A 15,077-nucleotide genomic window follows, 5' to 3' on the forward strand; every position below is an offset into this window, starting at 1 on the left:
GCTGCGTTGTAATTTAATACAGATTGATTACATTACCAGCTAGGTGTCAGTTTCATTGATGCTGCCGTTGATTCCAGGTTCAGCGATATGTCACCTTATACATCATCTTCATACCGGCTGACATCAATAGGTTTAACTCCAGTTGCATAATCAGATTGGGCAGCGAAGTTTCAGATTTATAAAAAAATCCTTTTAAATGTGGTTCTCGCTGCTGGCCACAAGTTCAGAGAGAACCTCTGAAAATGCAAGCCCGAGAAAGAAAGTGTAGCCTAAACTGAAAAAAAAGGGAGGGCGTCTGGTGCCTCCCTTCCCTAAATATATTTAATATTACTTTAAGTGCACGAGATAATTGACTTATCTTAGACTGATTATCAAATCTCCGAAAAGTGGCGGACAAAGGGTTAATGTGTAACTCTATCAGATTTCCGAGTTGCACAGCATCGGTAAAAATGTTACACACCAGATGATCGACGCGTATTTCTCAGTGTTAGCTTTCTCAGCCGTACTCTGCGATCCGAATAACAGCTCCGGCAAACGCCGTTCCCTCATAAATCCAATCAATTATTCTCAATAGTCTTATCACAGCCGCGGAGATCGACCCAGTCGCTTTCTCTCCAATGGTATCACTTTCCGTATAAACGATAGGTATCGAGATCAGTGCGTTTTTTTTTCCCGAAGGCCAGCGTGTTTATAATGTGGCGGTTTCTTTAATTAAAATAATAGCTTTTTAAACAAAAAAAAAGTTCAGGAACATTAACGCTGAAATTGGCAGATTTTCTGAAATGCGTGGGAACGGCAGAGGCTGTGGTGTGTGTGCGGATCGGCGAGGGAGGGAGGGGAAGTTGGGTTTTCTTTCAGTTTTGATGCGTTACATTTGTTCGCGTTTGCGAAGTTCAGCAATCTCTGACCAGCATGTGGATGTAAATAGCTGGCAGTGTTGTATGTAGCATGAGTTGGCCCGGTGGCTGACCGATCTCTTCCCCTCTTGCCTCAGTCCCTCACTCTCTCTTCTCTCTCTCTCTCTCTCCCTGGTTTTGGGAGCAGTAGACATCAAGGCTGGTTGCGAGGGGGGAGCCATAAGATCAATGCCCTGGCCATTCACTTTCTGATGTTGCACGACGGGAAATGCTTTGAATACTTGCGACATGGCCGCTGGAATTGATCGCCAAGATTGACAGCACTAACCATCGCCTTCACTTGTTCCACAAGAGAATAGCAATATTATTTTTCGGCAGCCCATCGGCAACTTCTGCCAGCGATTCGGACACCCCCACCCCCATCACCCCCTATCCATGGCCCGGGGACGCTCCAGCTGACTTTAAGCTCTTCGTTTCAGCTCTTTTGTTTTTTTAATACATAACGATTGTTTTAAAATTGTAAAACGATTAGACACATCTAACGACACGGGATAGCTCGGAGCTGCGTCTCGCCAGACTGGCTTCTAAGGTAACCGGGCAAAACCCTTCTGTTTTTGTTTTTGTGTGTGCGCGCGTTGCTTGTTGTGTCTAGAGTCCTTTGCTTGTGTGCATTTCTACGGATTTCTTCTTAAGGGTTGTGCTGTGGCTGGAGGCTGATTTTTTTTCCCTCTCTCTCCGTTGTTGTTGCGATCTGGTTAGGGTCAGTTTGTGCGGAAAGGACAGCGCGCCTAGAGGTTGCTCCGCTAACAAACCGCACCCCCCCCCAACTTCAGATAGTCATCTACAATCTAAAAATCCTCGCGAGTTACTGCAAATTGAAATCTTTATGCTCCCCGTACACACATGAAAAAGTCTCCCCCTCTCCTTAGCAACCCCCTATTCTTTCCTTCCGCGATCCGCTCTTTACGCCAAACCGCACGCTTTGGAAAGCGATCATCCCATACGCTGGGAATCAGAGTTTTACCAAGCAATCCGGGGTGGAAAGGAATTCAGACCCCGGCGTTTCCGAATACAAGTGGGGAGATAAGATTTTCGGGAAAGCTATGATTTCGTTTTGATAATAATAGTGTCGCAGCACCTTCAATAAATAACGCGAAGTTTAGTTTATGGTGCTCTGGTCATCCGTGCAGTATCGAAACAATTAGCAACAGTTTCCTCATACAAACAGGCGGCAATTTCGACTCTGTCCACACAGCGGTACTAGATGTTAAGTACCGCCCGTGGAAAGCCTCTGATCACAGAATTATAAAGTTGCAATCTGGACGCTTAAGATGCTGCCTGATGTTTATATTAAACTATAGTTTTCAAGAAAAGAATTTATAAGGTTGGCATTTCTGTGGTTTTATCCATTCCCGCCTTTGTCTGAGATAATCTCTTCTTTAGTAAGTTCTGCTGGGGTCATGCAAATTGACCTGAGAAGAATGCACAAGCACGTAAATTAAAATAAAACAGGCATCCAGAGACCGAACCATAAGGAGACAATACCCAACCTTTCCATATAGCAGACTTACTTGGCGCGATCACGCACTTCTGTCAACTACAGGGGCCAAACGTGAGTCGGAAAATTTATTTTGAAACACCACTGATAAAATTATTTTTGAACAGTACTAAAACGTAGGACTTCACGATTTCCCCCGAACTCAATGCATATCGATTAGATAACAATGACCGTATTGTTTAGAAAGTTTTATGTAGTTTTATATTCATGCACCCAATTTCCTTATAAAATCAGAGTATTTATGTTTTGTTTAGCGTCGATCTCATCTTTAAATTTGGTTTTAATTTTAATATGGTATACATTAATGCATTTTCTTAACAAATACACACTTTAAATTAACTTGGGGTGTTTCTTTCTGCGGCCCCATCGGTGACGTGTTGTTTGTAATCCGATTAAGGTATTTTTCTATGAAATATTACAATATCTGTTCCCCCCATTGCGTGAAAGAAGGAAAGCGTTAAATGATATCTCTAAATGGGACATTGCCTGTTTACCAGTGAGAAGTCCTGATGTTATCGATCTGATAGCTGACTTTCCTTAATTCGCACTTTTATGGTTGGAGAAGAAGAACGAGAGAAATTTGAAAAGACAATTATTGTCGTGCCTGTTACTGTTTTACCTCGGTGACGGGAAGGGGGGGCAGTGTGAAGAGGAGAGAGTGAATGTGAAAGTTGTCTGGGGAGAAGAGATTAGGTCTTTCTGACATTCGGGTCAAGGGTGTTTCCCAAAATACTGAGTCAAAACTTTCACCAGAAATAAAAAAAAGAATTCGCATGTTGAGCGCAGATAAGAAGCGTGTTTAACCACATCACATCTGTTTATTGAAAGGTTTTGGAAGTCATTTGCAATATTACATCTCTCCCATTTTATTTAGCCTGACACACAAACCACTTTCTGAAATGATGCGAATATGCGCAAGAAATGTCATCTTCGACTGATTTTAAAATGTCATTATGAAAACGGTCTACGTGACTTGGCTATACCTTTCTGTGCATGGTTTAAAATAATATACTTTTTCTCTTTATGATTTGTATCTGTTATTCATAAATAGACAAATTAAATGGTAAACCCAAAGGTAAACATCTCGATTAAACTCTAGTGATGAATTGTTAACTGTATTGAAACTATTTATTAGAAATTTCACCTGATAGACATATGTAGAAAACACAATACTTCAGTTTTTCTACCGTGGTTACGACTAATCGAGAATTATTCCGAATAATTATATATAATGAGAGTCTCGCTGGAAGGTATTTGCATGATGTGTGTACTAAACAATCCTCTTATGTTAACAGCAGTCTTTAAAAAAGACGTGTTCGGTTTGCTTTCATGTGATTTCTCTGCACTGCAAACGATTATCAAGATAGATTTTATTGACCGTTCCTATAAGTTATCGAGACGCACTTCATTTAATAACCATTCTTCATTATACATAATGCAGCTAATGCTGTAAGACTGTTTGTAAAACAATACCCTGGCTAGTCCTAGTGTTAGGGAAAAGTTGATCTGCTAATGGCATTTTGTTTTGAACAGCTGCCTGACTTGTTGCTTGCTGTTAAAGTAACTTCCCTCATAAGGTATGGTGGCACTGAAGCTGAAAGGATGTCCAAATGGCACATTTATAATTAGATTGCAAATTCAGCAGATTGTGTCCATACTACAGAGCTAAACTGCAATGTCTGGGATCTCAATAGAGGCGTCTTAAAAAGCGACTGCACGGAGTCTTGGGTTATTCTCTTTTCACATTCTTCAACCTCTACAGCCGTGAACAGCAGGGACACTTGATTAAGGCAGTATATATTTCACATAATAAACACCTACCCAGGAGCTACAAGGCTAAAGTTTGGAGTCAACAGCGGGGGTGTGATATTTAAATTGTTGACAGATATAGACTCTGCAACCGCGATATGCCATTAGTTTAGTTCATATTCAACATTCTACAGCTCAGGTATAATTAATTATAGTGAAAAGCAAATTAAAAAGCGTTCATATATTCAGATTTTCAGAATTTTAAAAAAGATCACTATTCAATATTGAATTTATAGTAGTTTACAATCTGATATTTTGTACGCCCTGTGGAATATAAACTGGATATTCAAATGCCTAATAAAAACTGAAGCCAAAGTTAGACAATGATAATAATAGAGATTTAGGAATATCCATTAAGCTAAAATAAACAAAGAACAATTTTGGAGTAATTTTGCATTTCCTAATGTACCGTTTATTGATTGCTGCTGACTACCAAAAATCTCATATCATTTCAACATAAGGTATTTTTTCCAAATCAGTTATTTGAACTGTGATCATTTACAAATCAACCTAAGATTCAGTATCGTTTACACTTCAACCCTCAGCCAAACTACAGTTTTTTTGCATATTCACATTTGGAATGATTTAAACTGCAGCGGCAATCATTATTGTTTGTCCAAGAAACGCGTCTAATTTAAAGTACAAATTGAACTTAATGAGAATATGAATCAAAGGCAAAATTGCAAAGGGACCATCAGCAACTTGCAATTCAACATCATCGTCATATTTTCCATGAAATGAAATTCTGAATAATTTAGAGGTAGTGGGAACTAAATGGACAGCATTCTTCTGAAGTTTAAAGTAAAAATCAAAATTCTAGAAACATTTTAACTAGTAAGATAGAAAATAAATTCCCTTTGGTTTTGATGCGCTTGGCAGTATCGATGTGCTAAAGTAGTTTGTATATCACCCAATTTCGCCGGGGCCCTGGATAATTAAGGTGGAAAATGTACATATACTGTACCCTAAACCCTGCGATTGGAGAAAAAAAAAGTTGCTCCTTCTTAGAGAGCTTGTGCCGCTCCAGCTAATAATTTGATTAATTATTATGATGGAAAGTAAATACTTTTGTGGACTGCCATACGACGAAAGTTGCACATGGTTAAAATAAATGCTCTCAAAATAATAATGCCATTTGATGGAGAACCAATAGCTATGTAAATTGTACATTTTATTCTGCAGAGCTCTGGGAAAATGTTTGTTTAACGTGCAATTCAAATATAATTTTTGAGCTAAATACTTTAGCTCCTTGATGCACGTTAGCATTTCTAGGGTTAATTGACTTATTGTACCGCTCGAAAATAAACCGTGACGGATATAATCCAGGTTATTATAGAGTCATTTTATTTTCATTTTTTTCAGGTCAAACTAATAGGTTTGAAAGTTGCTTTTGCAGTGTTCACTTTTAAAATATTTTTGTAGTTTGAGATGTTTCAGTTAAGGTGTACAATCGGAACCTACGATTCTTTCCACCGACCCCTATCTACTATTCCACCGCCTCTTTCAGATGAGGAGCGCAGATGACTTCCCCCTTAAAATAACTCATAGACTCGAGATATCACCGTATGCAGCGTATTTAGATTTTGCAGGTGCTGCAGACCCAGTTTATGTTCGCCTGAGAAGTGAACTAGCCCCGCCTAGTGCTTCCTGAGCACCTTTTTTGTGGCGCGTCCATTCAAACAATGCTTGTTCCTTATCCTTGACGTTTGGACCGGACAGAAAATCTGTGCAAACGCAAAAGGGGAAAGAATGGAGGAAGAGAAGCGAGTGAGAGGAGGGAAAGGAGAAACAAGGAAACAGAATGAAGAGGAAAAACGTGCTGGTAGCCAACGGGAAACATTAGAGAGAGAGAGAGACACGAGAGCAAATGCTGAAAGAAGCTGAGTACCGCGAAGGGAATGATCGAGAAAACACTTCTCCTTGGCACAAACAGTTCAGTTGTAGTTGAAGAGCAACTGTGAAAAATTAAAAGGAGGTTACAAGCGACCGGGATAGGAGTGTGGGCTGTCAGACAGGGTTAAGGTCGGGACTGGCTGACAGAGTCTCAGATTTCCCGTCACAGCGGGCACAAGTCAAAGCAGCAGTGCGAGTAGGTCTGAAAGGAGATTGTGGTGCCGGGGTTATTCAATTCAACCTAACGCCGTTCACAGCAGTTTAGCCCTGCAAGATGCGAATATCCAACACAAATACGCGCAACCAAAGGTCCCATTGTATATACTTAAAATTGTTTGACATGATATTGGATTGAATCCCCCTCATCTCCATTAGAGAATAGACGTCGTTCGCGAACGGCTTTTTGATTTTGATTAGTTTAACAAGCTCTGTTGTGTAGTACTCAGTTGTGTGTGATTTTGTTCGTGCAGCAGCTTGGAGTTGGTGAATCTTTGGCGATTTCTCCCTCTAGGCTTGGCAAGCACTCAAGATGTGATTTTCGCAAGACACTTTCTTCTGCAAACGGTTCCAGCCACAGATCCGTTCATTCTGCAGGCTCCAGAGACCGAAGCACCAGCCGCAGCAGTAGTCAATAGTAGCACGCACCACGAAACGTACTCACCAACTGGCCGTGTATTAGGGAGAGACTAGAGTCAAGGGAACTATCCATTTCTCTGGCTTCTCTAGAACAGGTTATAAAGTTTCGAAAAGTACGCATACTGTATTGTCATGAATTCAAACTAACCCAGTCCAAAGAGCAAACATTTTGGAGTTTTCAACAATGTATTTTTGAAAAAGTGTGCCAGCAGCTGGAGATATATAGGAACAATTCTTACTGAGAAAACACACGGAATAGTTCATAGTCTGTATGGGGCCCATATATTGTCTGCATATAGAAATAGATGAACTCTCTTTAAAATAGTGTTATTTCAGTATTAATAGTGTTATTTAATAAAATAGGATTTTTCTATTTTTCAAAAGTGAGAAACAGACACGAACTGAACGTTTTCTTAGGCTTTCTTGTCTCACGTGTTTGAAAGCGTTGTGCTCCCTGACGCCTTGAACAAGCCCTGAAGACTTCTTCCACGGACGTAATGGAAAACAATCGTCAATTATATGGAATCTCTGTTGCTTCTATTATATTTAATCGTTGGTCTTTTTTTCATTGAATAGCTGAAAAACAATTGAGACAACTATGACTTCATTAACATGTCGAAGTAATTATTTGCTGACAAATCATATTTCTTATTAAACATGCAATACTCAAGTTTGTAACAGGAGACTAATCATAAGCAAAACATTAGGTATACAAACGGAATAATGTTTAATTATTTAGACTCTAGGGAGAAAGTGCCCATTCCTGAAGTTGATTGTATATGTGTATGTATTCTTGACATGATGCAAATATGCTTCTATAATCCTCAGAGAGTTCAATTGTAATTAACAGATCCCAAAGCTGCATCTTGTGCACAGTCATACAGCTGCATTTTTAAAAACTGTAGTGTTTAAGTAGCACTTAACTCTTATGCTTTATTTAATCTGTAATCCAATGGAATATGTTGAGTTCATCAAGATGCAAGATATATTTTATCTGGCTATTGACTGTATTTGAGGTCTACAGCAGTAAACTATTGACTGCAGGATTGTAGAGTGATTAATTGACTTATAATACCCAAAGTCAAAAGCTGAGAGTATTATTGTACAACAGAGGTCAATTCTGTGACCTGCCAACCAAAGATTCAGTTTATGGACTGAAAGTTGTGATCACTATTAACTGGACAGAATACTTATTTTAAAATGGGAATCCAGTTGACTGATAAAGAGACTGCTGTGACAATTCTATGGCTTATAGCCTCTGTTCTTTTGTACACGAAAGTCATCTATTGCAGACAGTTGCTTGTTGATACTAATTCAAAATCAGTGATATAATTTTTTCTTTCCATGAAGGAATGAATCTTCCTCCAATTTGATTAGAGTTGTAATTCTAGATTCAGTAGAACAGATTTACTGTTACCTCTAGGATTTTAGTTAAAACATAATTGTGGGTGTAAAGGTGTTTTGCAGTGTTTCTGTTTGAATTGTAAAGTGCAATAATTATGAATATTGCCCTCATGGCTTACACTTGCTAAGAAAGAAAGGGAGGTTTAGAAATCTGATGTGGAATTTGAATAGCTATAAGCCTACTACTGAGTGCAATTTCACGAGTTCAGTATATCACACAAAATGCATATTGCCATATTCATTTCTTTTAGTTTAAGCCTAATTTTATTTTCTTTTTTGCATATTGGCATCAAATAAATGCGTGACAACACGGGAAATATATACCAGATGTATTTCATGCCTGAAATCTTTCCTGTCATTAGAAATATAATTCTTGTTGTGTCATCCTGGGTTTGAAATTTATGTCTCTCAAATGACTAGACTTGATTATTCAAAAACAACAAAATAGTGAGTATATCCAGAATCATGAAGCAAAGACTGGGCACTGGCACTTTCTCACATCTTCTGGGTGTAGCCTAAGTTGGTTGAATGATTACAGTTTTATCCAATATTTTCTGGTCTCAAGTGCCATTCCCGATGGAGTATGACTTACAGCTTTTGGACACTTTCTATTACCAACCCAAATTTATGATTGGTGGTTTGTAGCTTGATCATGAAGAGAAACACAATCGAGTTTGATTGCCTCGATGTGCGCTCTCCAGCAGGGGTCATAGGATAGGATTCAGAGGTGAAAACAAAAGTTTTTCCTGAGCATATCTTGCTCATGACATTGTCCCAGTTGAGATCACATTACTCCAGGCAGACCAGGATTTAACTTGGAGCATACCTTGCCCGGCTCCATATGAGACTGTATAGTACATTTACCTGGGGACATTAGGAAGCTAAAAATTTCTTATTAACCTGAGATAATATTGTAACAATCATTAAACATACAACGTGAATATCATCATGGAGAGAGCAACAGCTAAAAATCCTTCAAATTGAATAATAACACTTTTTAAAGATGTAATGCATGCAGGAAGTGAAAAACACAGTTGCTTGGGATCAATCTCAAGATAATAGTCACCCCTTTGTTCTGTACACAGATTATTGGATAACATCGAATTTTAATTAACCAACACACCTGAAATAATGCCTCATATTAATGTAAATCATTGACTCAACGTGTATTGATGGACTAAAAGCAATTCCACTCTATTTTAAATGAACTGAGTTGACCTGGTAGGTCATAGCCTTGTAGAAAGTTGCTATACCATGGTTGACAGGACTTGGTTAAGGCCTTGCTCCTGTCATTCACATTAGGATGTAATAAGAGCTCAGTTAATGAAGTATTTACATTATTTTAGCATTTGAGACAAGCCCATTACAGTGAGACCCCTCCATATATTGTAGCATTTCGTGCATCTATTGAAATGTTGGCTACCTTTTTATTAAAATGCAATGAATTATAAAGGTAAAGATTAACATTTCACATCTACATTGAAACATACAGTGAAATACATCACTTTGTGTCAGGTATCACCACAGTCCAATGATTGTGCTGAGGAACTCCACAAGTTTTGCCACACCTCCGGTGCCAACATTGCATGCCCTCAACTCACTGAACTAAATTTTAACTGCATGTCTTTGTAATATGAGAGGAAACTGGAACACGTGGAGGAATCCCACACACTCACACGGAGAACATAAAAAATCCTTTACAGACAGTGATGGGAATTAAACCCTGTTCGGTGATGCTTGGCACTGTAAAGGGATTGTGCTAACCACTATTGCAAAAGAAAAATATCCTGATCAGTTTTAAGAATGCAATTTAACAATTCTATCACTGAAAATCATAGGGTTGAGCTTCCTTGTGTACAGGGGATCCCTCGCCTTCTAGTGAACCACAAAACGCTTCTGCAACATTTAGGCTGTTAGAAAAGATGAAGTATGAAGACAACCCAGTCAATGATATAAAAGAGGGTACCAAACGATTTTTTTTCAGATACATGAAGAGTAAAAGAAAGGAGAGAGTGGATATTGGACTGCTGGAAAATGACGCTGGAAAGGTAGTAATAGGGGACAAAGAAATGGTGGATGAACTTAATAAGTATCCTGCATCAGTCTTCATTGTGGAAGACACTAGTAGTACGTCAGAAATTTGAGAGTGTCAGGGAGAAGAGGTGAATGTAGTTGTTATTATTAAGGAGAAGGTGCCTGGGAAGCTGAAAGGTCTGACGATAGATAGTCATCTGAACCGGATGGATTATATCTCAAGGTTCTGATAGAAGTAGTTGAAGAGATTGTGGAAGCACTGATAATGATCTTTAAGAATCACTAGATTCTGGAATGGTTCCAGAGGACTGGAAATTTGCAAATGTCAGTTGACTCTTTAAGAAGGGAGAAAGATAGAAGAAAGGAAATTGTAGGGCAGTAAGCCTGACAGTGATTGGGAAGAAGCTGGATTTCATTGTTAAGGATGAGGTTTTGGGATACTTGGAGGCACATGATAAAATAGGCCAAAGTTAACATGTTTCCTTCATGCAAAATCTTGCCTGACAAATCTGTTAGAGTTCTTTGAGGAAATAACAAAGGAGAGTCAGTGGATGTTGATAACTTGGATTTTCAGAAGCCTTTGATCAGGTGCTACACATGAGGATGCCTACCAAGATAAGAGTGCATGGTATTATAGGAAAGATATTAACATGTGTAGGAGGCTTTTTTGGTTGGATGCTGGTGATTAGTGGCGTTCCCCAGGGATCAGTGTTGGGACTGCTTCTTTTATACGTCACTGATTTGGATGATGGAATTGATGGCTTTGTGGCCAAGTTTCCAGATGATACAAAGATAGGTGGAGAGGCAGGTAGTGTGAAGCAGGGAGTTTACAGAAGGACTTAGTCAGATCGGGAGAATGGGCAAAGAAGGGGCAGATGGATTATAGTGTAGGGAAGTGTATAGTCATGCATTTTGGTGGCAGAAATAAAAGCGTGGGCTATTTTCTATTTTTTTGAGGAACTGACAGGCAAAATAGACAAAGGAGAGTCAGTGGATGTTGCTGCACATAGGCTGGTTAACAAGATAAGAATCCATGGTGTTATGGGAAGGACTATAGCACGGATAGCATGGCTGTCTGGCATGAAGCAAGGAGTGGGCATAAATGCATTCTTTCCTGGTTGGCTCCCGGTGACTAGTGGTGTTCCATAAGTGTTGGTATTGGGACTGTTCTTTTCAACTTATATGTCAGTGAGTTCGATGACAGAGTTGATGATTTTGTAGCCAAGTTTGATGACAATACAAAAATAGGTGGAGGACTAGGTAATATTGAGCAAGCAGGGAGTCTGCAGAAGGATTTAGATTAGGAGCATGGGCAAAGAAGTGGCAGATGGAATATAGTGTAGGGAAGTGTATGGTCATCATGCATTTTGGTAGAAGAAATAAAGGCAGAGACTATTTTCTAAGTGGGGAGAAAATTCAAAAATCCGAGATGCAAAGGGACTTCGAGTCCTTGTTGTGTAGGATTCCCTATAGGTTAACTTGCAGGTTGAGTTGATGGTAAGGAAGGGAAATGCCATGTTAGCATTCATTTTGAGAGGAATAGAATATTAGAGCAAGGATGCAATGCTGAGGCTTTATAAGGTTTTGGGCAGTCTGCACATGGTGTATCATGAGCAGTTTTAGGCTTCTTATCTAAGAAAAGATGTGATGGCATTGGAGAGGGTCCATAGGAGGTTCATGAGAATGATTCCGGGAATGAAAGGGCTATCGAATGAGGAGCGTTTGAATGTGCTGAGCGTGTACTCGCTGGAGTTTAGAAGAGTACATGGGGTACAAATTAAAACCTTGTGAATTTTGATAGGCCTAGATAGAGTGGATGTAAAGAGCATGTTTCCTATAGTGGGTGAATCTAGGACCATAACAGAACATCCATTTAGAACAGAGATGAGGAGGAATTTCTTTAGTTGAAAGTGATGAATCTGTAGAAGTCGACAGCTGTGGAGGCCAAATCATTGATGAGCTCTTGATTAGTCAGGGTGGCAAAGGTTACAGGGAGAAGGTAGGAGAAGTTGGTTGAAAGTGAAAATAAATAACCATGATGGATTGGCAAACAGACTCAATGTGCCAATTGGTCTAATTTTGCTCCTATGTCTTATGCTTATGCAGTCAGTAGCATAGATCACAGATATTTTCCCTATTAATAAGACAAGTCATTCTTTATAAATGAAAGACCATACTGACTGTTAAAATGTTCGTGCAAAGGAGGCCCAGGCTTCATCTGTGAAAAGAACCACTTGTACACAGTGAGCAAAATTAATCAGTTTCATGCCTTCTCTTCACCAAAAGCTTAACACCTCCAATAAAATGTTCAGTTATTTCTATGAGAAGCTGTAACATTCTGAAATATAGCTCTAAGCCTTAAATTTGTGTGGTCTGATGTTAGTGTGTAAATGCTGCACAAATCTGTATGAAATTCTTCAGTGCTCTATTTTAGTGGTGTCATTAAATCATTCTGTATCTTTAATCAGCACTAATATACTGTACATTAAGATCTCACCATATAATTTCAACAGTATAATGTTATTCACTTTGAGCTAAGGACTTGTTAATAATTTAAATCTATTATTTATAATACTTTCAGGTTTTGTGCAATGCAGTTTTTACTTTAAATATGTTGATACTTAGAACATTTCCTTAAGATTTAATCAAAGCCCTAGAGGTGGCATTTTCAGTCATCTGTACATTATTGCATTGAATAGTGATATGATCCATGCACAAGTCATATCTGGATCATTACTACTGAACACCCATATATCAAGAGACCAATATATGGATAACTTGAGCTCTGGAGGTGATGATGGGTGGGTGGATGAGAGGTAGAGTCATAGAGTCACAAAGCATGCCCTTTGGCCCATCTAGTACATTCCAGGCCATTAATCTGCCTAGTCCCATTGACCTGCACCCAGACCATAGCTCACCATACCCCTCCCAACCATGTATCTGTCCAACTTCCTCTTAAATGTTGAAATCAACCCCACACCCACCACTTGCACTGGCAGCTTGTTACGCAATCTCACGATCCTCTGAATGAAGAAGTTTCCTCTCATGTTCCCCTTAAGCATTCCATCTTTCACCCTTAACCCATGACCTTTAGTTGTAGTCTCACCTAACCTCAGTGGAAAAAGCCTGCTTGCATTTACCCTATCTATAGCCCTCATAATTTTGGATACCTCTATCAGGTCTTATCTCAATCTTCTACATTTTAGGAAATAAAGTCCTAACCTTTTTACCTTTTCCTATAACTCATGTCCTGAAGTCTCGGCAAAATCCTTGTAAGTTTTCTCTGTACTCTTTCAAAGTTATTTACGTCTTTCCTATTGGTAGGTGACCAAAACTGCACATAATTCTTTAAATTAACCCTCACCAATGTTTTATACAACTTGAACATAACACTCCATCTCCTGTACTCAATACATTGATTAATGAAGGCCAATGTGCCAAAAGCTTGCTTTACAACCTTAATTACCCGTGACATCATTTTCAATGAATTATGGATCTCTATTCCCAGATCCCTCATTTGTACCTCACTCCTCAGTGCCCTACCCTTCACTATTAAAGACCTATCCTGGTTGGTCCTGCCAAAGTGCAACACCTTACGCTTGTCTGGATTAAATTCCATCTGCTATTTTTCAGCTCATTTTTCCAGCTGGTCCAGATCCTGATGTAAGCTTATATAGTCTTCCTCACTCTCCAGTAGACCCCCAGTCTTGATGTCATCAGCAAATTTGCTGGTCCAATTTACCACATTATCATCCAGACCTTTGATATAGATGACAAACAACAATGGATCAACCACCAATCCCTGTGGGACAGCACTACTGACAGGTCTCCACTCAAAGAAGCAACTGTCTACCACTCTCTGGCTTCTCCCACAAAGACAATGTCTAATCCAATTTATTATCTCAACTTGAATGCCAAGCAACTGAACCTTCTTGACCAACCTCTCATATGTGATCTTGTCAAATGCCTTGCTAAAGGCCATGTAGACCGCATCCACTGCCTTACTTTCATCCACTTTCTTGGTAACTTCCTTGAAAAACTCTATAAGGTTGGTTAGAAATGACCTATCACACACAAAGCAATGTTGACCATCCCTATTCAGTTGCTGTCCATCCAACTACTTATATATCTGGTCCCTTAGAATACCTTTCAATAACATTCCAATGAACTGATATTAGGCTCACTGGTATATAATCTTCTGGCTTATTCTTAGAGCCGTTCTTAAACAATGGAACAACATCAGCTACCCTGCAATCGTCTAGCACCTCACCCGTGGCTAAGGATGATTTAAATATTTCTGCTAGCACCCTTGCAATGTCTGCACTAGTCTCCCACAGGATCTGAGGAACACCTTGTCAGGTCCTGGCAATTTATCCTGCCTAATTTGCCTCAAGATATCAAACGCCTCCTCCGTTGTAATCTGTATAGGGTCCATGACCTCATTGCTGCTTTGCCTCACTTTTATAGACCCTGTATCCATCTCCTGAGTAAATACAGATGCAAGAAATCCATTTAAGATCTCACTCATCTCTTTTGTCTCCATGCATAGATTACCATTTCAATCTTCCCGAGGACCATTTTTGTCCCTTGCAATCCTCTTGCTTTTAATATATCTGTAGAAGCCCCTAGGATTCCCCTTCACTTTGTCTGCTGAGTAACCTTTTAGCCCTCCTGATTTCTTTCTTAAGTGCTCTCTTGCATTTCTTACACTCTTCAAGTACCTCATTTGTTCCTACCTGTCTATACCTGCTATGAACCTACTTTTTTTTTCTTAACTAGGACCTCAATATCTCTCTAAAGACAAAGTTCCCTAAAACTGTTATCCTTGCCTTTTATTCTGTCAGGAACATAAAAACGCTACTCTCAAAATTTCACCTTTGAAGGCT

The 15,077-nt window shown here is 39.2% G+C and overlaps 1 protein-coding gene across 7 annotated transcripts in view; it reads left to right on the plus strand.

The window, feature by feature from the left end:
* Window positions 1-875: 875 nt before the first annotated feature.
* Window positions 876-15,077, plus strand: part of sox6 (SRY-box transcription factor 6) — a 618,625-nt gene continuing 604,423 nt past the window's right edge. For 5 of the 7 annotated variants that reach the window (XM_072272504.1, XM_072272513.1, XM_072272514.1 and 2 more), the window contains exon 1: window positions 876-1,446. The gene's annotated coding sequence lies outside the window, so the exon portion shown is untranslated. Of the gene's footprint in view, window positions 1,447-2,446; window positions 2,470-15,077 lie in introns of those variants that run through there. The other 2 variants (XM_072272505.1, XM_072272516.1) reach the window with 2 other exon arrangements.

This window comes from Mobula birostris, chromosome 11, assembly GCF_030028105.1.
Source record: "Mobula birostris isolate sMobBir1 chromosome 11, sMobBir1.hap1, whole genome shotgun sequence".
Lineage (NCBI taxonomy): Eukaryota > Metazoa > Chordata > Chondrichthyes > Myliobatiformes > Myliobatidae > Mobula > Mobula birostris.